The 24,896-nt window shown below is 45.3% G+C and overlaps 1 long non-coding RNA gene across 1 annotated transcript; it reads right to left on the reverse strand.

Moving 5' to 3' along the window:
• Positions 1–6,920: 6,920 nt before the first annotated feature.
• Positions 6,921–20,781, reverse strand: LOC132207944 (uncharacterized). Its single transcript, XR_009444030.1, has 3 exons — positions 20,634–20,781; positions 17,488–17,640; positions 6,921–8,062 (listed from the first exon to the last, which is right to left on the reverse strand). It is a non-coding gene; the product is annotated as an uncharacterized LOC132207944 (long non-coding RNA).
• Positions 20,782–24,896: the final 4,115 nt, after the last annotated feature.

The following is a 24,896-nucleotide window of genomic DNA, read 5'->3' on the forward strand; positions in this document are numbered from 1 at the left end:
TGTGGAGGGGAAGTTGCGGTTTTTGAAAAAAGACGACATCTGGGATGTTTGGGAGTATCATAGACCGAGACATCTTTGTCAAAGATCATCAGTCTCCTTTGCTTTGTGCAGAACATCTTCTGTTTCTCCAACCTGACCTTACAATTAATATTCCTCAGTTCCTGAATCATTCTGATCAATCTCCTTTCAATCACTCCACAGACCCTCACATCCTTTGTGCACACTACCTGTTTGTGCAGACCCGAATGCTCTGTGTTCAAGTGGGTGATGTTATCACACACGGGCAATTGCTCAGTGACATCACCCTGAATCCTGGGCATTTCATGAACTGTGGGTTTCCTCTGACCCCAGTGGTTCTGATATCTTTTGAGCTGCAGACTCCAGCATTTGATTTTAAAGTTGAAGACAATGAAATTATTTCATTATTTTTAACCAGTAATGTACACATTTTGTAGCAGAGATAATAGGAACTGCAGATGCTGGAGAATCCGAGATAACAAAGTGTGGAGCTGGATGAACACAGAAGGCGAAGCAACATCTTAGGAGCACAAAAGCTGATGTTTCGGGCTTAGACCCTTCATCAGAAAAGCGGAATGGGGAGAGGGTTCTGATATAAATAGGGAGCGAGGGAGAGGCAGATCAAAGATGGATAGAGGAGAAGATAGCTGGAGAGGCAAAGGCGGCAGAAAAACTGCTCAATGTCCTAACGTGACTGCCATTCGTGGATGTGTGGGTGAATGAGGACAAAGGTGAGCCCCTTACTGAGGACTAACCGTTTGACCTCAGTCAGTGGGACGTCTGGGGAGATGGTGAAAATTCGGCAGGGCTCAGCGTGGCTGTGTCCTCTGGGGCTGCTGACTGTGGACTGTTTGGCCTGCAGTGTTCATCCAGCTCCACGCTTTGTTATCTCATGTACATATTTTGCTTCACGTGCTGTTCTCAGTTATCTGACTCCGGCATTGGTGTGATGTAAATCACGTCCCACTAACTTGAGTATTTTGCAGAGGTGACAAAGAAGGTTGATGAAGGCAGAGAGGGTAAACATTGTTTGGATGCACTTCGGAAAGGTGTTTGAAAAGGTTCCTCATGGTAGACTGGTTAGATCACATGGAATCCAGTGGAAGCTAGTGGTTTGGATCCAAGTCTGGCTTGAAGGCAGGAGGCACAGAGTGGTGGTAGAGTGTTGTATATCAGACTGGAGACCTGTGGTGTGTCACAAGAATCAGTGCTGGGACACTGCTTATCCAAACTTTATATAAATCATTTAGATGGAAGCATAGGAGGGATGGTTAGTAAGTTTGCAGATGGCCCCAAAATTCTTGTTGTTGTGGACAGTGAGGAATGTTATCTCAGAGTACAACGGGACCTTGATCAGATGGGCCAATGGGCCAAGGAGTGGCAGAGTTCAGATAAATGTGATGTGATGCGATTTGGTCAGGCAAGCTAGGGCAGGACTTATAAGTTAATGGGAGGGCCTTGGGGAGTGTCACCAAACAGAGACATTGGGGTGCAGATGCATAGTTCCTTGAAAGCGGAGCCACAGTTAGACAGGGTGGCGAAGGCGGCATTTGGCATGCTTGCTTTTATTCATCAATGTATTGTGTATCGGGGTTTGGGTGTTACGATGCAGATGTACAGAACATTGCCACTTTTAGAATACTGCACTCAGTTATAATATCCCTGCTACAGGAAAGTTGTTTAACTGAAAGGTTTCAGAAAAAAAAAGACTTACAAGGATGGTGCTTGGAATGAATGGTTTGAGCTACTGGGAGAGGAGGCTGAATAGGCCGGAACTGATTCCCTGGAACATTATAGGCTGAGGCGTGACCTTACAGAGGTTTATAAAATCATGAGGGGCTTGGATGGGGTGAATTGTCAATATCTTTTCCTCAAGGAAAGGAATCCAAACCTGAGAGCATGGGTTTAAGTTGAGAGGCGAAAGATTTAAAAGGGACCTGAGGGACAGTTTTACATGTAGAGAATGCTGCATGTATGAAGGAGGTGGTGCAATCACAGCTCTTAAACAGCATCAGGATTGGGAAATGAATCGGAAGGGGACAGAGGGATACGGGCCAAATGCTGGCAAATGGGACTAAAATAATTTAGGATATCTGGTTCGAATAGACAAGTTGCAGCAATCAGTCTGTTTCCATCCTTTATATCTCTACAGCTCTTGGATCTTAATTTGCAATTCTAAATTACCAGATTGTAATTGGAATGTTTGGAGTCGAAGCCAAACCATTTGTGACTTATTCAATGTACTGAACTTAATATCCAGCATCATGCTGCTCATTTCCATGAAGGGCGGGGAGTGACGTTCAGGATGTTGGAGTGGTTTGGGGACCAGAGTTCATATATTCCAGGTCAGATGGATTAGTCTAAGAAATTCTGTTTGTAACTGTGACCCAGTACTTCCTGACAGGGATATTACTTGATCAGAATTAGAATTTGTTTCAAGTATTTGATTTGATTTGGGAAGAGGCAGGCATTCATTGCTTTGCAAACAGTTCAGTTTGCTTAGTGCACAGAATAGAACAGCACAAAAATCAGACCCTTTTAGCAACTGCAGGCACATTGACACTGCAGGCAGTTACACATTCCAAAGAAACAGACAGGGTGGGATGGGTTTGGAGGGCAGGGGATGGTGATTCGCCTTTTTTTTTGTCACAAAGAGTCACATTTATCAAGGGAGGTAGACCCACCATCTTCAGCGGGTGGTTCCTTGCGGCCGTGCACTGCCTGAGAGGGCGCTGGAAGCAGAATTATTCATGGCCCTCAGGAGAGAGTTGAATGATGAGAGATTTACAGGGCATCGGGAAGGACTGGTGAAGTTACCCGGACAAACAGCTGATGCAGACAGTGACAGGCTGAAGCACCTTCCTCTGTGCTGGGACATTCTCTGAGTGTGCAGTTCTGTACCGATTGTTGCTGCAATCTCACTGACCCGCTGCTAGTCATGGAGCTGGTTGTTGAGGCTTGTTAGTGACGTCAGCTTTGCGCTATCTCATCTGATTGGTACATTTCCGATGATCTACATTCACTACGAAGATTTTTTTATAGAAAAGTGATGCAAAAGCACTGGTGCAAACTGACTTGTTTGCCCTGGTTAAGAGGCCCAGGTAACCATCCCAACACCCACAAACGAAGCTGCATTAGAACAATATTCCAACGAGCCACCACACACTGCAGCACAGAGGAACTATGCAGAGCAGAGGAAAATCACCCACACAGCGTATTCAAAAAGAATGTGTACCCTATGAACACAGTCCGCTGATTTCTCAGCAACAAACCCAAACAAACAGACAAAACGGGCTCAGAAACCATAACCACTCTCCCCTACATCAAAGACATTTCCGAAATGACTGCCAGACTACTCGGACCCCTTGGCATCAGGGTAGCCCACAAACCCACCAATACACTAAAACAGCAGCTAATGAACTTAAAAGACCCTATACAGATAACAAATAAAACGAACGTCATCTACAAAATACCTTGCAAGAACTGTGACAAACACTACATTGGACAAACTGGCAGGAAGCTAGCCACCAGGATACATGAACATCAACTAGCCACAAAACGACATGACCCACTATCACTCGTATCCTTACATACAGATAAGGAAGGACACCACTTTGATTGGGACAACACATCCATCCTAGGACAAGCCAAACAGAGACATGCACGAGAATTCCTAGAAGCATAGCATTCCAACCGGAACTCCATCAACAAACACATTGACTTGGAGCCAATCTGCCATCCCCTGAGAAAAAGAACAGGAAATGACATCACCAACCCAAGGAAACCTAACCAGATAAATAGAAAGCGGGACATAACACCAGCGCTTCGTCGGAGGCTCACTGATGATGTTACTAGAAAGGTGACGAAACGTCTGAAAACTAACCTTCCAGCTCAGCGAGCAAACTCACATCCAGGAGCTTTCTCCATCCTCTCCATGCATTGTTGTGGTATTGTCGTGTTCCCAGGAATGGTGCAATCTTATTAAACCAATTTTAAAAGCAGACTGATCAAAACTTTAAAAATACTAGGCATAAACACCTTGTTATCTCAGATTCTCCAGCATTTGAAGTTCCTACAATCCTTGAAGAACTATATGCTGGGATATGCTCAATGCTCTGGAACCATAATCATGGAATTCCTACAGTGTGGAAACAGGCTCTTCAGCCCAACAAGTCCACACCAAACCTCACAGCATCCCAGCCAGACCTATAACCCTCCTAATGTACCCCTCCCTGAATACAACAGGCAATTTAGCACAGCCAATCCACCTAACCTGCACATCTTTGGACTGTGGGAGGAAACCCACGCAGACACGGGGAGAATGTGCAGACTCCACACAGGCAGTCACCCAAGGCTGGAATCGAACCCGGGTCCGAGTGCTGTGAGGCAGCAGTGCTAACCACTGAGCCACCGTGCCACTGAAATGCTTTCTCTCAGTACTTTCACCCAACTTTCTCTAAATATGCTTGTTTCAAGGTAAATGTTAATCTCTCCTTTTATGCATGTTCAGCACTTGCTCTGAATGTTATCACCTCATCCCTGGTACATGCTGCACCTTCCCACCAACACCCTCCCTGAATATTCACACATGGCATCAGAAGTAAAAGAAAATCACCTGCTAACACTACCTCATTACAAATAGCATTTCAGAAAAAAATGCTATCGAAGTATTCACTAGTTTTGAATTTGATGATGATGAGTTGGATGTATTGAATGAGAGATTTTGGGAACACTGTGAGCCAGGAAAGGATATGGTGTATACAATGCACATTTTTCATTTGAGTGCAAGAACAACCAATCAGACAGGTGTGCATGTGACTGCTTCATTTTTCTCAAGTCGAGGCCTGTGAGTTTAATCAGATTACTGACTCACTGATGTGGGACACAACTGCGAATGACCAAGTCAGGTGGCATATTACGCCAAAAGCCAATTCTCACATTAGCCAGACCAATAGATATTTGCACATCTCGCAGAGTGAAATAAAAATGCTACATCAAGATGCAGAATTGCCTGTCCACAAAGTACATTCTTGCTGTCAGTACTCTACATGCTTTTCAGCACCTGAGACATGTTCTGCTCAGGGCCTGGCACAATATCTCTGCCTTACCCTGGCATTTTTGCACTTTGATGTCTCAACTAGAACCTAATGTCTCACAGTGCTCCTGTCTTGCCTGGTTGCTCATCACAGGCATAAGTCAGGCAGCTTAGCATTGTTATTACCAGCAGTCAGTCAAGGGCTGGTCAGCAGCTGTGGCAACTAATGCATTTTTTTCAACCAAATGGTCACATCTACAAGTCTCAGGGAAACAGTTCTCAGTCAGGGCAAGGGAGACAGGATTCAGTCAGGGGATCCTGACACAGCATGTCCAAGGAATCATTCGATATCAGCCCAGGGACTTTGACACTGTCAGTCAGCCATTTGGGGCAATCAGGATCAGGGAATCTGTATCACTACAGTACAGAGAGGTGGCCACACTCACTACTAATTATTCTCAAAATGCTGCAATAGACTTGTTGAGCCTGAATTATGTTCATCAATCCAAGCTGACCCTCTCCATTCCTGCCATTGGAGGTCAGTTTGATGAAATTCTCTAGGTTTTCGGGAGGTTCAAGTCCATAGCTCCCTGAAATAGCAACACAAGTAGATAAGATGGTGAAGAATTTCGCTTTCATGGTACACAGCATCAGGATATGGTCAACTTGGATGTCTGGTTCATAAGTGGCATGTCAGAGCATGCACTGTTAGTACGAGAATAACTATGGTTTCAACCACGAAATGGCCACAACTTGATCAAAAGAGAAAGTGACCATCAAGCAGTTTGAACTGTCAGCTGTCAAATAAATTAAGAGAGAGTTAAACGTATTTGCAGGAGTTTTTTTTAATTTTTTTTAAAAAATTCATTCATGGGCTGATCACATCACTGTATAAGAATGGCAGTTTCCTTCCCTAAAGGCCATCAGTGAACAGATGGGTTTTTTCCAAGAAAGACAATGGATTGACAGTCATCATCAAATTCTTATTTCCAGATGGATTCACACCTAGGTCCCCGGACCAGTATCTCAGGCTCTAGGGAAGTGATGGACAGAAGACTAAATAGAAAATACGTACTAGGAATCACACAATGTCTTGGTTTATGTTTCCATCATGAGATCCATCGCTGCTATGGACACCAGGTAAAGAGCTGAAGAGACTGCAATGCCCCCAGGCAGAGTCACAGCGGTCACCAGGTTTCACAGGCGACTGGGAAAATGCAATCAGGGATTATAGGACATGACTCATCCCAATCCTATGTTTGGATTTAAAACTTTCCTTTGATTTTTAATCTACAAAATGAAAGATTACCTTGTTTCCAATAAACAAACATCTGTGGAGAGCAACAGAATCCGTCACTGTAAAGGTGCGCAGACCTATCTAACAAATAAAGGGCCATTGAATTCATCACAGAATTCCTACAGTGTGGAAGATGGCCATTCAGTCAATACCAACCCTCCAAAGAGCATCCCAACCAGTCTCACACCGTACCCTATCCCTGCAATTTGCACACAAGATACTGTGGGCAATTTAGCATAGTCAATCTACATAATTTGCACATTTTTGGACTGAAACCAGAGCATCTGGAGGAAACTCACGCAGACAGTGTCTGGGTTAGACACTCTTCGTCAGGTCAGTGCGGACTTGATGGGCTAAGTGGTCTGCTCCCATACTGGAGGGATTCTCTGATCTCCAGAAACAAGCCCAAAACACATGGTTTTTGAATCTACTATAACAAATGTGTGGAGCTGGATGAACACAGCAGGCCGAGCAGCATCTCAGGAGCACAAAAGCTGACGTTTCAGGCCTTGTCCCTTCTCTAGGCCTGAAACGTCAGCTTTTGTGCTCCTGAGATGCTGCTTGGCCTGCTGTGTTCATCCAGCTCCACATTTTGTTGTCTTGGATTCTCCAGCATCTGCAGTTCCCATTATCACTGATACTATTTTTGATTCTACTGTTAGCTATATTGAAACCAAATCAACTTATTCAGAAATTTGCTGGTAGTTAACCAGTCCTGATAAACGAGGAAATCCCTTTTCACATATCGTGCAGGTGGATAGTCTTTAGTCAGTGTGAATGTGTCGATGTGTTGTGACAACGTGACTATTTCCAAGCTCTACCTTACACAACTGTTAGTGTGACATTTTATTCACAATACCAGCACCTTTAATTGAGCAGGGATCAGTAACATCTGTACAAACAGCCCAAAACCATGGTTCATTTGCTAGTGAGAGTGACAGCAAAGTCCTTCAACTGTGGTTGTCTGTGAACTCGCTGGTGTGTTAACAGTTTGGATGACAATGAATCCCTTCCCACACTCAGAGCTCATGAAAGGTCTCTCCCCAGAGTGAACTCGCTGGTGTATCAGTGGGGAATTCCAGTCAGCAAAGCCTTTCCCTCATGCAGAACAGGTCAATGGTCTCTCTCCAGTGTGCCTCTGGTGGTCAGTTTCTAGCTGGGATCGATGAAGAAATTCCTTCCTGCAATCTGCACATTTCCACACTCTCTCCCAGTGTCACTGCACTGGTGTTTGGACATTTCAGATGAATCTTCACAGACTCTTCAACATACACACCATGTGCTTTTCTCCCCACTATGAGTGCTGCTTTTTCCTTCAATGTTCAAAATCCTGAGAAAATTGGGTTTGTGATAAACAAAGTGACTGTCAGACCTGGATGTGGAACAGTTTGAATTGTCCGACTGCAGACTATACTTTCAAACAGAAAGTAAGTGTAGCGAGTAAGAAACCAGAAGGACACACACATTGTGAAACTGAGAAATTCTCTGGACATGTGTGGAGCAACACTTGGGGAATATGCTAGATCACCATTAGAACAAATTCATTCACAAATATCCTCCAGGTAAGGGATCCAGTCAGTGTTTGCATCAAACTACCAAAAGAGAGAGGTGGGAGAGCCAGGGAGGAAGGACAGTCATTGTATAGATCTGTAACTCAATCTTTTGATCCCTCTGAAAGACTAAGAATAGTGCAGAAGTAAAATTGTGGAAATCTGAAATGAAAACAAAAAAGAATGCTTCGTCAGAGTTGTACAGCACAAAACAATCCCTTTTGTCCCAGTTGTCCACGCTGACCAGATATCCCAAATTAATCTAATCCCATTTGCAAGCATTTGACCTATATTCTGCTACACCCTTCCTATTCACATACAACATTTAAAAGGTATCTGGATGGGTAACTGTACCAGCTTCCACCAGTCCCTCTGGCAGCTCATTCTACACAAGCACCACCCACTTTCCCTTTAAAAAAACAAAATTTGCTGGAAAAGCTCAGCAGGCCTGGTAGCATCTGTGGAGGAGGGAAAAAAAGTTAACATTTTGGGACCGGTGACCCTTCCTCAGAATCCGAAACTCTTCTCTCCTCCAGAGATGCTGCCAAACCTGCTGAGCTTTTCCAGCAACTTTGTTTTTTTTTTCAGATTTACAAAATCTGCAGTTCTTTTGGTTCTCAGCTTAAGCCAGTGTTATTAGTTCTAGTCTCCCCTAACCTGGAGAAACAATCTTGGCCACTCACCCTACGCCCACCATAATTTTAACAACGTCTATAAAGGTCACCAGTCAGCCTTCAATGCTTCAGGGAAAATAGCCCCAGCATATTCAACCTCTCCCTACAGCTCAAAACTTCCACCTCTTGCAACATTCTTGTAAATCTTTTCTGCACCCTGCTAAGTTTGACAGCATCATTCCTATAGCAGGGAGACCAGAACTGAACACAGTATTCCAAAAGCAGCATCATCAATGCCTTGCTCAGCCTATAACATGACCTCCCAACTCCTACACTCAATGCACTGACCAATAAATGCAGCACAGCAAATATCATCTTCACTACCTTCTGTACCTGCAATTCACCTTCAAGGAACTGTGCACATGCACCCCAAGGAGTTTCTGTTACATAACAATCCCCAGGGCCTCATCATTAACTGTTTAAGTCCTGCGCTGATCACAATTACCATAATGCAATCGCTCACATTTATCTGAACTAAAAACTTATTTCTATCACTCCTTAGCCCATCAACCCATCTGATTACGTTCCCATTGCACTTGGAGGTAAACTCCTTTGCTGTCTACTACAACAATTTTAGCGTCATCTGCAAACTTACTAACCATTCCTCCAATATTCATTCCACATGATTTGCATCAATGATAAAAAAAGCAGTGGACCCAGCACCGATCCTTGCAGCACACTGCTGTTCATAGTCCTCTAGAATGAATCCGCTCCCCCCCAACCCACCATGATCCTGTTTCCTACCTTCAAGCCAATTTTGTTTCAAATAGCTAACTCTCCCTGGATCCCATTTGATCTAATCTTGCTAACCAGTCCATCATGTGGAGCTCTGGTGAATGCCTTGCTGAAGTCCATATAGACAGTGTTCACTGCTTTGCCTTCTTCAATCTTCTTTGTCACTTCTTCAAATAAACTCAATCAATTAAGTGAGACAAGATTTCCTACTCACAAAGCCATGTTGACTATCCCTAATCAGTCTTTTCTTCTCTAAACACATGCAAATCCAGTCCCTCTGAATCCCCTCCAGCAATTTACCCACCACTGACATCAGGCTCAACGGTCGATGGTCCTCTGGCTTTTCCTTAAAGAATGGCACCACATTAGCCACCCGGCCTTCTGGCACTTCACTAGTGTCAGTGATACAAATACCGCAGCAAGGGGCCAACAATTATTTCCCCAGCTTCTCCCAGAGTTTGAGTGTAACACCTGATCAGGTGCCAGGGACCTATCCACCTTTATGCATTTTAAGACATCCAGCACCTAGATCTCTGTAATAGAGATACTTCTCACGACTCACGATGTATGTTTCCAAGCTTTCTCCCTTCCATATCCTTCTCTGCAGTAAATACTAATGTGAAATACTCATTCACGATCTCAGCCTGCAGTTCCACACAGACAGCCTTGTTGATCTTTAAAAGGCGCCCTATTTTCTCCCTAGTTGCTTTTTTGTCCCAAATGAAGTTTCAGAATCTCTTGGGATTTCCCTTAACTCAATTTGCCAAAGATAGCTCATGTCTCCTTTTTGCCGTCCTGATTTCCCTCGAGTATACTCCTACTGCCCCTATACTTCGAGGGATTGACCCAATTCCTGTTGTCAATACCTGACATGTGCTGCCTTCTTTTTCTTGACCAGAGCCTCAATTTCTCCAGTCATCCCGTATCCCCTACATTTACCAGCGTTGCCCTTCACATGAACAGAAACATATTGTGCCTGGGCTCTCCTTATTTTAGTTTTGAGGGCCTCCCACTTTCCAAGCATTCCCTGACCTGCATATTACCTCTCCCGATCATCTTTTGGAAGTTCCTGCCCAATAATGTCAAAGTTAGCCTTACTTCAATTTAATACATACTTAGAATTTTGAAATGTATAAGTTTTATATTTAAACTGATCACATCTGCCTGCATCTGGCATATACTCCTCTAAACCTCTCTTATCTATGTCTTTATTCAAATGTCTTTTAAACAACGTGACTGTACCTGTATCTACCACCTCCTGAAAGTTCATTCCACACATGGACAACTCCATAAGAATAAAAATATCCCTCATGTCTTTTTAAATATGTCTTTCTCCTCTCACCTTACACACATGTCCCCTTGTCTTGAAATCACCCAACCTTGGGAATAAACCCTTGCTATTCACATAATCTGTGCCCTCATGATTTTATGAACCTCTAAGGTCACTCCTTAACCCGTTATGCTGCAGTGAGAAAAGTCCTAGCTTTGGCTGTCTATTTGAGAATCAAGCCCTCCAATCCTGGCAACATCCCAGCAAGTCTATTCTGAACTGTCTCCAGTTTAATAATAATGTCCTTCCTGTAACAGGGCAACCAGAGCTGCACACAATACCTCAAATGAAGCCTAAACAATGTCGTATACAACCTCAACACAACATCCCAACTGAGACTCAGAGGTCTGAGCAATGAAGGCAAGTGTGCTAAACAACATATTAACCAGCCTGACTACTTGTCTACATAAACTTCAAAGTAGTATGTACCTGAATCTCAGCATTTCTCTGTGCCACAACTCTACCCTGGGTGCAACCATCAATTGTACAAGTCCTACCCTTGTTCATTTTACCGAAATACAATATCTCACATTTATTCAAATTGAACTTCATCCTCCACTCAACTCATTGACATAATTCAACAAGATCTCGCTGTCATCTTAGATAACCTTCACTAACCACTAATTCTAGTATCATCTGCAAACTTACTAATCTTGTCCCTTAAATTCTCATCCAAATCATTAATCTAAATGAGAAACAAAAGTGGCCCCTGCACCGATTGCTGTGGAACACACTGGTCACAGAACTCCACTCTGAAAAATCCCCCAACACCACATTCTCTCTGACAACTAAGCCAATTCCGCTTCCAATTAGCGAGCTCTTCCTGAATCACGTGAGATCTAACTTTACTCATCAGTCTACCATGTGGAACCCTGTCAAAGGCTTCACTCTCACTCTGGGAGGTGCTGCAAATCTGACCCAATTCCCCCGCCATTTGTCCATCATTCCTTGAAAAGTTAAATCCCAACTCTCTTCTGAGAATAACTGCTAAATCTGCATCCAGCTGCCATTCAGACTGTTCCAGATCCTGGGAACTTGCTGAGTCAAACAAACAATCTTCACATTTTCACCCTGCATTATTTGCCAATTAGCTGAATGTTGTATTCTATGGTTACCAAACATTACTACTACAATGGAAAATTCTCTCAACTTCTGTTAGCTCTCTCCAAACCAGAGACCCACCATAATTTTAATTGACTTATGGGATGTGGTCTTTGCGGCACAGACTAATATTGATTGCCCATTTTTATTCAATTTTGAGAAAGTGGTACTTTCTATTACTGCTGCACTCCATCTGCTGTAAGTACACCACTGTGCTGTTTGGATGATAATCCGCCCTGGAGCCTCACCACCCTCCCTATTGCAGGAATCATACCTCAAACCTCACTACCCACCCGATCATGCCCTCGAGCCTCACTACCTGCATTACTGCAGGCATCACCCTCGAGCCTCAACACGCTTCGCATCCCTGGAATCCCTCTCCAGCCTCACGACCTGCCTATCGTTAGAATCCCCCACTAGCCTCATAACTCACACCATCTATTCAGATTCCTCCAGTCTCACAAACCACCTTATCTCTAATCTCCTCCAGCCCACAAACTGCTCCCACGATGAAGCATTCCACTCCCGCACATCCCAGATGTCCAAGTTCTTCAAGGACCGCAACGTTCCCCCGACAGTGGTCGAGAACGCCCTTGACTGCGTCTCCCGCATTTCCCGCAACACATCCCTCACACCCCGCCCCCGCCACAACCGCCCCAAGAGGATCCCCTCGTTCTCACACACCACCCCACCAACTTCTGCATACAACGCATCATCCTCCGACACTTCCGCTATCTACAATCCGACCCCACCGCCCAAGACATTTTTCCATCCCCACCCGTCTGCTTTCCAGAGAGACCACTCTCTCCGTGACTCCCTTGTTCGCTCCACACTGCCCTCCAAACCCACCACACCCAGCACCTTCCCCTGCAACCACAGGAAATGCTAGACTTGCCCCCACACCTCCTCCCTCACCCCTATCCCAGGCCCCAAGATGACTTTCCACATTAAGCAGAGGTTCACCTGCACATCTGCCAATGTGGTATACTGCATCCACTGTACCCGGTGTGGCTTCCTCTACATTGGGGAAACCAAGCAGAGGCTTGGGGACCGCTTTACAGAACACCTCCGCTCGGTTCACAATAAACAACTGCACCTCCCAGTCGCAAACCATTTCCACTCCCCCTCCCATTCTTTAGATGACATGTCCATCATGGGCCTCCTGCAGTGCCACAATGATGCCACCCGAAGGTTGCAGGAACAGCAACTCATTCCGCTTGGGAACCCTGCGGCCCAATGGTATCAATGTGGACTTCACCAGCTTCAAAATCTCCCCTTCCCCCACCGCATCCCAAAACCAGCCCAGTTCATCCCCTCCCCCCACTGCGTCACACAACCAGCCCAGCTCTTCCCCTCCACCCACTGCATCCCATAACCAGTCCAACCTGTCTCTACCTCCCTAACCTGTTCTTCCTCTCACCCGTCCCTTCCTCCCACCCCAAGCCGCACCTCCATCTCCTACCTACCAACCTCATCCCACCTCCTTGAGCTGTCCGTCTTCCCTGGACTGACCTATCCCCTCCCTAACTCCCCACCTATACTTTCCTCTCCATCTTCGGTCCGCCTCCCCCTCTCTCCCTATTTATTCCAAAACCCTCACCCCATCCCCCTCTCTGAAGAAGGGTCTAGGCCCGAAACGTCAGCTTTTGTGATCCTGAGATGCTGCTGGGCCTGCCGTGTTCATCCAGCCTCACATTTCATTATCTTGGATTCTACAGCATCTGCAGTTCCCATTATCACAAACTTCTTTAGCTCTATAATTGTCTTCAGCCTCACAAATCTCTCTTTGTCTGAGGTCTCCTCCAGCCTCACAATCTTCCCCCTTTCTGTAATCTCTTCCAAGCTCACTTTTCCCTATTTTTGTAGTCTTCTCCAGTCTCAGAACCCTTCCTGTCTCTAATATCGTCCGGCCTCACAAATGGATGATACAAGAAGGATATTTCTTTCCTCTGATACAATCCTTATTTTTATACAACCACTTGATGGCGGTGCTTTCACTTTCCTGGGCTTCAGGCCCCAGAATTGAGGTAAACCGCATTACGTCTATACCTCCCTTTTCTCCCGAAAATACTGACCAATCATGAGACATTTATTCTAATAGCTCATATTCTGAAATGACTTGAAATATTGCTGGGTATCTTCCTATGTGAACTGCCTCGGAGGTCTACAGTACAGAAAAAGACTTTGTGGCCCATCCAGCCAGTGCCGGTTAAAAATCACCTAACCGTTCTAATCTAATTTTCCAGAACTTAGCCCATAGACTTGTCTGCGTTGGCATCACAAAAGTGTGTATCTAAATATGCCTTAAACGCTATGAGGATCTCGGTGCCTACCACCCTCACAGACAGTGAGGTTCAGTGCCATTGTCACAGCATGATGACATCACAGACAGGAACAGAGACGAGCTGAGTCTGTGCAAACCAAAGATCCCACACACACTGTGAAGGACGGGAGGGTCCCTGATAGGGGGCAGAGGAGATTTAACAGAATGGTTTGTAGGGAGGGGGTTTTTAGTTGCATGGTTAGGGCTGTTATTATAATTTCATGTGACTTAGACATTGCTGGTACATATTGAGAATAACCATCTACAATAGATGGACTCTGCTTCTCAACCTCTCCCCTCGCCTGGGGTGTGGTAATCTTCAGGTTAAACCAGCCCTATGGTCAGGTAGGACTACGGTGACTTTACCTTTGGCACAGTGATGCCACTTTCCTTCGGTGGTGTAGAGGGGAATGTTGAATGTGGTGGATGTGACACCACTCTGACAGTGCTTCACCTGGAGGATGTTACCTTTCTTTAATATTGTTGGGGCTGTACTCATGCAGGGAAGTGGAAAATGTGCCAACACAATCCGGATGAGTGCCTTACACACAGGAAACAAAAAGTCATTGGAGAATCAGGTGCTTGGAGAAACTAAGATTGATCTCCTTTTAACAAAGGATTTTGAGGGGACCTTAATAGGTAGTGTTTACAAAAGATAAACATTAGGATGGCAAAATGTACACTCAACTGGCCATAAGAAAGGACTACAGGACATATATTGAAAGTCGTAGGAAAGATCTATTGAGAGAATGGAGTAATAAGAGAGAAATTTTACATGGCAAGTGGGAACGAGCAGGAACACAATGAGAATATCCAGGTGCTGATGAATTAAGTAATTCTGTCAGTTTCGTGTTACAATTATTGAGCTTCCCACCTGAAAGTCCACTTGTAATACTCTGTAACACAAATTCATAAAATACATCACTGACAGTCTGGTTAGAAATTCACAACATCCCCTCCTCCGGGCCAAGGATAACTGTGCATTGTTCCTGCTGCACATTATTCCTTGTGGGGGTCCACAGTTGATTCAGGGGAATAGCACAGTGCTATTCCGACCAGATTATTTGACCTGGGAGTACTCAGCATTGACTCTGACGCCTGGAAGTCTCATGGCTCCTGCTGATTACGATGTACCATCCTCCCTCTGTTGATAAATCGGCAGCAGTATTATCGCTAGATTATTGATCCAGAGACCGAGATAACATTCTGGGGACCTGGGTTCGAATCCTGCCATGGCAGATGGTGAAAATTGAATTAAATAATGATCTGAAATTAAGAGTCTACTGATGACCATGAAACTGTTGCCAATTATCAGGAAAGACCCATCTGGTTCGCTTATGTCCTTTCAGGAAATTTGCCATCCTTACCTGGTCTGGATGACATGTGACTCCAAAACATAGCGATGTGGTTGACTTTATTGCCTTCCAGGTAATAAATGCTGGTGCAGCCAGCAATTTCCACATCCCAAGAGTGAATTTTAATAAACAAAAACTCCTCCATGTTGAACAGCTCTTGGAGAAAGCACTGAGAGTGTGAACAGCACTAAATGTACTCAATGTCCACCTTCAGGAGTAATTTGCAGGAGGATTACCAATCAGGCTAGTCGGGTCCTAAAGGACAAAGCTGCCTGGCTGGGACTGCAGCAGGTGGTGACGCACCAAACGGGGAAAACATAGCTGATCTCATCATCACCAATTTCCCAGCTGCAGAGGCATCTGTCAGTGACAGAATTGATAACAGCGCCCACCGCACACTCCTGTGGAAACAAAGCCTCATCTTAAACTTGATAATACCCCCCCCCCATTGCGTTGGGTGGCACGAACTTTGGCTGAAAGGAAGAGACACAGGAACTCCAAACCTGATATCTAAGAGGCTTTGAGAGAGACTACAACAGTAGCAGACCTTCTCCAGCACAATCTGTAACCTCATGGCCCAGCATACCCTACAGTCAGCCATTGCCATTGACCCAGGAGACAAACACTGGTTGAATGGAATAGTATCGGAGTACATGCCAAGAACAGCACAAGGCAGACTTAAAAATAAGGTGCCAACCTGGTAAAACTACCAAACAGGACTACCTGCATGCTAAATACCATAAGCAGCAAGAGTTAGAGCTAAGCCACCCCATAACCAATAGATGAGATGTAAGCTCTGCAGTTCTGTCACACCCAGTCGTGAATGGTGACGAACAATTAAACAACTCACTGGAGGAAGCATGCCAAAAATCCCCATCCTTACTGACAGAGGAGCCCAACCTATCCATGCAAAAGACAAGTCTGCAGCAATCTTAAGCCAGAAGTGTCAACTGGATGATCCATCTCAGCCTTCTCCAGAGGTCCCCAACATCAGAGATGTGATTTTTCATCCAATTTGATTCATTTCAAATAATATCAATAAATGGAAGAATTGTGCAAAGGTTATGGGTCCTGACAACACTGGCAATAGTACCGATGACTCGTGCTCTAGAGCTTGCTAGCCACCAAGCCAAACTGTTTCAGTCCTGCTACAGCACTGGCATCTACTGCCAATTTGGAAAATGGCCCAGGTCTGTTCAGCACAAAAACACAGCAAATCCAACCCGACCAATTTCCCCTCAAGCAGTCTACTCTCTATCGTCAGTAAAGTGATGGAAGGTGTTGTCAACAGCAGTATTCAGCAGCACTTACTCAGCAGTAACCTGCTCAGTGACACCCAGTTTGGGTCACGGCGGGCACTCGGTTCCTGATTTTATGACAGACTTGATCCACAAATTCACAAGCAGCTGAATCCCCGATGTGAGGTGAGGGGAAACAGCAGAGCCCTGCACAAAAACCACTTATTTTCACTTCAGTGACAATGACCCAACAACAACACCTCAGTTTCAGCTCATTTGCTGAACCTCTCATCTATTCCTGTGTTACCTCTAGACTTAACTATCCAAACACACTGCCAGTCAGCCTCCCACATTCAACGGCCCTGAAACCTCAAGAATACCTAAAATTCTGCTGCACACAAGTTCATTTGTACCAAGACCTGTTCACCATCACTGCTGTGCTCCCTGACCCACAAAGGCTCCTATTCATAAGCAACAATTTAAAATTCTCATCCTTGATTTAATTCCTGGCTGTGATGAGCCCTATCTCCCTGCACTACACAACCTTCAAGGCTTCGACAATTCATTTAGTTTCAGACTCCAACAATGCGCTTTGTCATTGCTTCACGACTGGAGGCTGTTTCTACAGTTGCCAGGCAACATGGTCTGGAATTCCCATGATAAGCCTCTTAGGTTTGCTTTCCTTCTTTAAGGAGTCAGGAAAACCTGCAAATTTGGTAACTTTTTGGTCACCTGATCTAATATGGCCTTATGTCAAAAGTTACTGGATAATATTTTTGTGAAATTCTAAAACATGATAACAATACAAATTGTTTGTTGATTTGGACACACCATCAGCTCTTCAGTATCGCTAGATGACCGAGCTGAAACTTCTCAAACGGCCGCATTGTGGGAGCACCTTCATCATACGAACTGCAGCAGCACACAAAAGTTAAATATCACCTTCTCCACAGGTAACAGGGCTTTGGCAACGATCGCTGGTATCTGTGGAAGGAGAAACAGTAAATGTTGCAGAAGTGCAAAATGAATGACGAGAATAAAAATGCTGTCGAATTTGTTGGTCTGAAATGGAAGAAAAATGCACTCTCTTTCTGGGAAATATTTCCTGGCTGTGAAAGATACCATTCAAAAATTAATCTGGTAAAACAGCAGCAGATGGTGAGGGGGTGGGCAGCAGTGGAAAATTTATTTACAAAAAAGCTAAAGGAATTAACTATAAAATACTGCAGAGATCAAATATACCCATCATTAGAGACTGACACCGACAAAGGTGATCAGGGAGCACAGACCTGAGTAGGAGCAGTGCGAGCTGCTATGATCCCACACTCTGGGAAAGAAATCCAGAAGAAACAAACACTTGGATAAGAGATAATGGGAACTGCGGATGTTGGAGAATCCGAGACAACAAGGGGCGGAGCTGGATGAACACAGCAGGCCAAGGAGCATCAGAGGAGCAGCATAGGTGACGTTTCGGGCCTAGACCCTTCATCAGAAATCGGGGGAGGGGAAGAGGATTCTGAACTAAATAGGGAGAGAGGGGGAGACAGATTGAAGATGGAGAGAGAAGATAGGTGGAGAGGAAACAGACAAGTCAAAGAGGCAGGCATGGAGCAGGTGAAGGAGAGTACAGGTGGGGAGGTAGGGAGGTGATAGGTCAGTCCAGGGAGGACAAACAGGTCAAGGCGGTGGGATGAGGTTAGTAGGTAGGAAACAGGGATGCAGCTTGAGGTAGGAGGAGGATATACAAGAGACGAAGAACAGGTTAGGGAGGTGGAGACAAGCTGGGCTAGTTTTGGGATGTGGTTGGAGGAGGGGAGATTTTGAAGCTTGTGAAATCCACATTGACACCATTGGGCTGCAGGGTTCCCAGGCAGAATATGAGCTGCTGTTCCTGCAACCCTCGGCAGGCATTGCTGTGGCACTGCAAGAGGCCCAGGATGGACACGTCGTGAGGAATAGGACGGGGTGTTGAAATGGTTCGCGACTGGGAGGTGCAGTTGTTTATTGCGAACCAAGCGTAGGTGTTCTGCAAAGCCGTCCCCAAGCCTCCGCTTGGTTTCCCTGATGTAGAGGAGGCCACAACAGGTACAGGGGATGCAGTATACCACATTAGCAGACGTGCAGTTGAACATCTGCTTGATGTGAAAAGTCATCTGCTTGATGTGAAAAGTCTTCTTCGGGGCCTGGGATGGGGGTGAGGGTGGTGTGGGGGTGAGGGTGGTGTGGGGGCAGGTGCAGCAATTCCTACAGTTGCGGTTGAAAGTGCCAGGTGTGGTGGGGCTGGAGGGGAGTGTGGAGCGGACAAGGGAGTCATGTACGGAGCGGTCCCTCTGGAATGTTGACAAGGGTGGGGAGGGGAAAGTGTCTTTGATGGTGGGGTCGGATTGCTGATGGCAGAAGTGTCAGAGGATGATGCGTTTGATCCGGAGATTGGAGGAGTGATGTGAGGATGAGGGGGATTCTTTTTCGGTTGTTATTACAGGGACGGGCTGTGAGGGAGGAGTTGTTGAAAAATGCAGGAGACAGTGAAGGTCGTTCTCGATTACTGCCGGGGGGGGGGGGGGGTGAGTGGGGACTGGGGTTGCGGTCCTTCAAAAACAAGGACATCTGAGATGTACGGGAGTGGAACCCTGGGAGCAGATGCGGCGGAGGTGAAGGAATTGGGAATAGGAGATGGCATTTTTGCAGGACGGTGGGTGGGAGGAGGTGTATTCTAGGTAGCTGTGGGAGTCAGTGGGCTTGAAATGGATATCGGTTTCTAGATGGTTGTCCAAGACGGAAACAGAGGTCTAGGAATGTGAGAGAGGTGTTAGAGATGGTCCAGGTGAACTAAAGTTTGGGGTGGTAGGTACTGGTGAAGTGGACGAACTGCTCGAGCTCCTCATGGGAGCACAAGGCAGCGCCGATACAGTCATCTGTGTACTGGAGGAAGAGGTGGGGCTCAGGGCCAGTGTAGGTACAGAAGAGGAATTGTTCCAACAAAGAAGCAGGCATAGCTTGGGCCCATGCGGGTACCCATGGCCACCCTCTTCATCTGTAGGGTGTGGGAGGAGTTGATAGAGAAGTTGTTGAGGGTGAGAATGAGTTTGGCAAAGCACCTAAGGTGGGGGGGGGGGGGGGGTGGTCAGTGGAGGGGTACTGATCAGACCTGCAGGACGGGAAATAGCGTAGGGCTTTTAGGCCATCTGTATGGGGAATGCAGGTGCTCATGTGGTATACTGCATCCACTCTACCCTTTGTGGCCTCCTCTACATCAGGGAAACCAAGCAGAGGCTTGGGGACCACGTTACAGAACTTCTACACTCAGGTCACACGAAACAACTGCTCATCCCCACTTCCCTAACCTGTTCTTCCTCTCACCCATCCCCTCCTCTCAACTCAAGCTGCACCCCCATTTCCTACCTGCTAACCTCATCCCAACCACTTGACCTGTTGATCCTCCCTGGACTGACCTACGGAGTAGGTCCCCGCCACACCTACACTCACTTTTACCTGCTCCATCCCCACCTCTTTAACTTGTCTGTCTCCTCTCCACCTGCCTCTCCCTCTCTCCCTATTTATTTCAGAATCCCCTTCCCCTCCCGCATTTCTGAAGGGTGTAGGCCCGAAAACGCCAGCTTTCCTGCCCCTCTGACGCTGCCTGTCCTGCTGCGTTCCTCCAGCCCCACACCTCGTTCTCTCACTTTCAGCCAGAGGCGGCGGCGCATGCGCCCAGCTTGAGCTCGGCCATGCCAAAGTTTTAAAGCTGCCGCGCATGCGCCCCGCGGATCATTGCCCCCAATAAAGATGGTGGCGGTCACACGGGCCTATCGTCATCTGAGGCATTGATTTGTTTTCTGCAAACATGAGTCTGGGAGTTTCAAACGTGTGTGTTTTCCGACGTGCACTAAGTGTTTGTAAAACTTCCAAACCCATACGAATATCACTCCCCTCCCGCTTTCTGCCGTTTTGCTTTCTTTACCGCGTCCTGCTCTTACCTCCGTTGCACAAATCTTGGTCTCAGCGAAGGAGCTAGGCCCGAAACATCAGCTTTCCTGCTCCTCCGATACAGCTTGACCTGCTGTGTTCATCCAGCTGCACACCGTGTTATCTCAGCGACTCTGGACCGCTCTAATGGATGATCACGTGGTTTGCACCGATCCCGCCCCTTTTTCATCCCGATTGGCTAAAAGGGCAGGGACTTCCGCCCGGCCCTGAACTGCATCTCTGTGCTCATATTGGTCCCGCACTGACATCAATCACCCAGACGCCATTGTTAGCTGGAGCATGTGCAGTGCTTTGTGTTGTCATTGTCAGAAGCAAATGATCGTCGTCACAATGTTGCATTTTGAGACAAATGAGCCTGAGAACTGGATGAGAAAGATTGTTACATTAGCGACCCTGGGGTTTTAAAAAGTCGCTCTGAGGAAGGGGCACTGCACCCGAAACATGATCTCTTTTTTAACCTTCACAGATGCTGCTAGACCTGCTGAGCTTTTCCAGCAACTTTGTTTTTGTACCCGATTTACAACATCCCAGTTCTTTTGTTATTTTTTAATAAGTCGCGTTTGAAAAGGCTTCCTGCAGCTCAAAGCTAAAGATACTCTTGATACCGCTCTGTCAGTGAATAGAGAAATGGCGGTGAAATAAGGGTAATAAATACAGATATAGCAGTCCTCAGGTAAGATGTAAAGAGAATAGCTTTGAATATGAAGAACATCACGTGGTGAAGTGAGGTGAGTGTTGTGCATATGAACTGTGATTGGGCAGAGAGGGAGGTTAATCAAAAAAGAACAAGCAGAAAGGAGATTCTCATGAAAGGTCTGTGCAATGGAAAGCAACGAGAATCAGAAGATAAAAGCTCAAGACGGAGTTTGAAGACCAAGGCTGCAAAAACTTCAATGAGTTGTTTAACTGCTAGTTATTGGCATAAGCAGCATAAACCACACTCAACTGGAAATAGCTGTCTGAGTTTGTCACTGTAGTTTACTTCATAACAGACAAACTCCACACTTTGTCTCAATAAAGCTGGCAGTTGGTTCACAAATTAGTTCTGCTGCCAAGTCTGTTCCTGTTTGAAAAGGGGTATAGGTCACATTTAAGTCGACAGTGCTAAATCTCAATCCAGGCTGGCAGCCATGCTCCACTCCGTCACCACTGACTCCATCCCTGCCCCTGGTAACTGGCTGGCAACACTGCTCACAGTCATGGTGCAATATTTCACCCCAAGATGAGCTTCTAACCACATTACTCACCCCCACACCCATTACCACAAAGACCACATACAATTTCAACCTCAGCAGCATCTCAGGTCATCTGCTGCTAAAACTCTCATCCATTCCTTTGTTACCTCTCGACTTAACTCCCCAAACACACTCCCAGCAGGCTTCTTAATTCTACTTCCCTGAAATCTTGAGAAGATCCAAAAATCTGCTGCACGTGTGTTTACTCTCACCCATTTCAACATCTTTGAGTTTTGCCATCCTGTCCTCACTAACATAAACATTTTCTGGGTGACAAAGCATCAAGGTATTGAAATTCATATCCTTATTTTGAAATTTTGTTATCACACCTCCATTTAATAGTCCCTCCAGCTGCAAAACACTCTGAGATATATCTGAAGAAGGGTCACTGGACACAAAACAATAATGCTGCTCTCTATCCACAAGCACTGCCAGATAAGCTGAGTTTCTCATCAATTTCTGCTTGTGTTACTACTTTCAAGCATCTACTGTTCTTTTGCTTTTTCCTTCAAAACATTTTTTCTCCCTGACTTCCAACCTCCACTAGATTTCTGGTTTTAACTCTTCCACCTTTTTCATGTTTTCAGTTTCCAAGGCCATAAGCTCCTGAATTTACTCCCTAAACATCCCTGGTTTTCAAAGTCCCTTAGTTTGTTCAGGATGTTCCTTGAAACCTACTTCTTTGGTCAGCTTTGGGTCACTTGTCCTAATAAGTGCCTGGTATCAAATTTTTTTTGTGACAACCTTGTGTAATATGTCAGATCATTGGATTGAATCAAAAATGTGAAAACATTTAAATTGTTCTTTTGGAAAACATCACTAATCCTTCACGATCATTTGGTAACTCCTTACCTAATATCATTGCAAGTGCGACTTCACGTCATGACCTGCACTGGTTCAGAAAGGTCAAACATCAAATTCTCCAGATGTAACTGAGGATTGGCAATAGTTACTGATACCTGTGGAGAGTGATCCAAAGTTAACGTATCAGGATATGGTGAATGAATGACATGGTGCAGAACTTGTTGGGTAATATAAGCTCAGAAACAGAACAGTGATGGCTTCCTTCTGACTCGAGAGGGTCTAACTTTACTTTTTAATTGAAAAATGTTCAGGTTCATTTATAGTTTTTCACGGAGAATAAATTGTTTATCTTATTCAGCTGCATGTGTACAATAAATTTCTTTAGATGTGAGGTCAAAGAAATTCAAATCTATTCCCCATCCTCCCACAGACTTTGTCTCCCTGTTAAGGTGCCTACTCATGGACCTAGGGGATCCAGGTACATGATTATTTGACGTTTACATCACATTTAAGACAGCCGTTAAACATGCTTTTGGCACGCCAGCCTTCATTGCTCAATCGTTTCAGTTTAGGAGTTGGGAAGTCATATTGAGGTTGCACAGGATGTTGATGAGACCTCTTCTGTAATTCAGTGTGCAGTTTCTGTCACACAATTACAGGAGGCATATTATGAAGCTGGCGAGTGTTAAGAACAGGTTTACCAGGATGTTGCCTGGTATGGAAGATTTGATTTATAAAGAAAGGTCGGATAGACTTTGACTTTTCTTGCTGGTGCTTAAGAGGTTGAGAGGCGGCCTGTTAGGAGTTCATACAATAATTAGACTTAGATAATATGAATTGTGGTCGTCATTTCTCAAGGATGGGAGATTTCAAGACTAGGGGATGTTTTTTAAGTTGCGAGGAGATTATTTCATAAAAAAAATGAGGCAGAACTTTGCAATGACTGTGAATAAAACAATTGCAACTTCCAGCAGAGAAACAGGTGGCAAAGAAACAGGTGACAGTGAAGCAGGCATGTGAGGATAAGTGTGTTTCGTTTGCCAGTGACATTCACCGCTTCACAAAGTGGGGAACATTGAAGTGCAGCAGTGACGGTGATTATTTTGCAGGATATTCACCTTGCAAATGTTGTTTTTTTCCACCACTATCGCTGATTACATCACAAGTCGACAGGATGAAAGCTGCAGCAAGATGTGTGGAGCCAGTGGTGTAATTGATACGGCATCTGAATTTGAATTGGAAGTTTGGAATATTGTATCCTCTCTCACTCGAGTGAAGTTGACAGCTTTTCTACCCTTGCAAATTGACAGACGCTTCCGAAGAGGAATGTCTGCCCAGCGCTGTTTGTGTCAGGTTCCCAGCAGCTGAAGTGAATGGATTGCTGTGTTCTGGAAATTGAAAATTGAAATTGAAAGGTAATTGAGTAACATGAGTGTGGGGCTACTTCAACACACTGTCTATTTCATATCCCAGCTCATGGCAACGGTACCCATTGTCAGGAGAAACTGCTTGTGTTCCACATAAAGCTGCCTTTTGTCGGGAAACCTTGCGTACAGCGGGAGAAGCGGGTAGAACAGTGTGTGTATAATATCACAAAGACTGACCCTGAGACACATATTAAACGGTAAAGTTAACAAGTAAAGTTGTAAAGTTGATCGCCCAGCTGGCTTGTTTTTGTTCAGCCTTTACATCACCATGCGAGGTAACGTCATGAGTGAGACTTGCAATGAAGCAATGTTGTTCTCCTCCACTTGGAATTTATACTGCCTGGTCCATTCTGGCGACTTCTGTCATTTCGCATTCTGTTCTGTGTTGGTTGTATATGGGGTCTAATTCTATATGTTTGCCAACTGCATTATGGATTGAGAACCATGCCTCTAGGAATTCCCGTGTGTGTCTATGTTTGGATTGCACTACTACAGTTATGTTGTCCCAGTTAAACTGATGGCCTTCATTATCCGGGTGTACTGATATTAGGGAAAGTTTGTCACGTCATTTTGCTGCCAGCTGATGTTCATGCATACTGATGGGTAGTTTCCTTCCTGTCTGTCTGATATAATGTTTGTGGCAATCGTTGCACGGTGTTTTGTAAACAATGTCAGTTCTGCATGTTGTGGGTATGGTGTCTTTAGTCCTTGAGAATGTTTGTCGTAGCATGGCTTTGGGCTTATGTGCTACCGTAACTCCTTGTTGTCATAGGAGTTGTCAGTTCTG

Source organism: Stegostoma tigrinum, unplaced genomic scaffold (genome assembly GCF_030684315.1).
Source record: "Stegostoma tigrinum isolate sSteTig4 unplaced genomic scaffold, sSteTig4.hap1 scaffold_218, whole genome shotgun sequence".
Classification (NCBI taxonomy): Eukaryota; Metazoa; Chordata; class Chondrichthyes; order Orectolobiformes; family Stegostomatidae; genus Stegostoma; species Stegostoma tigrinum.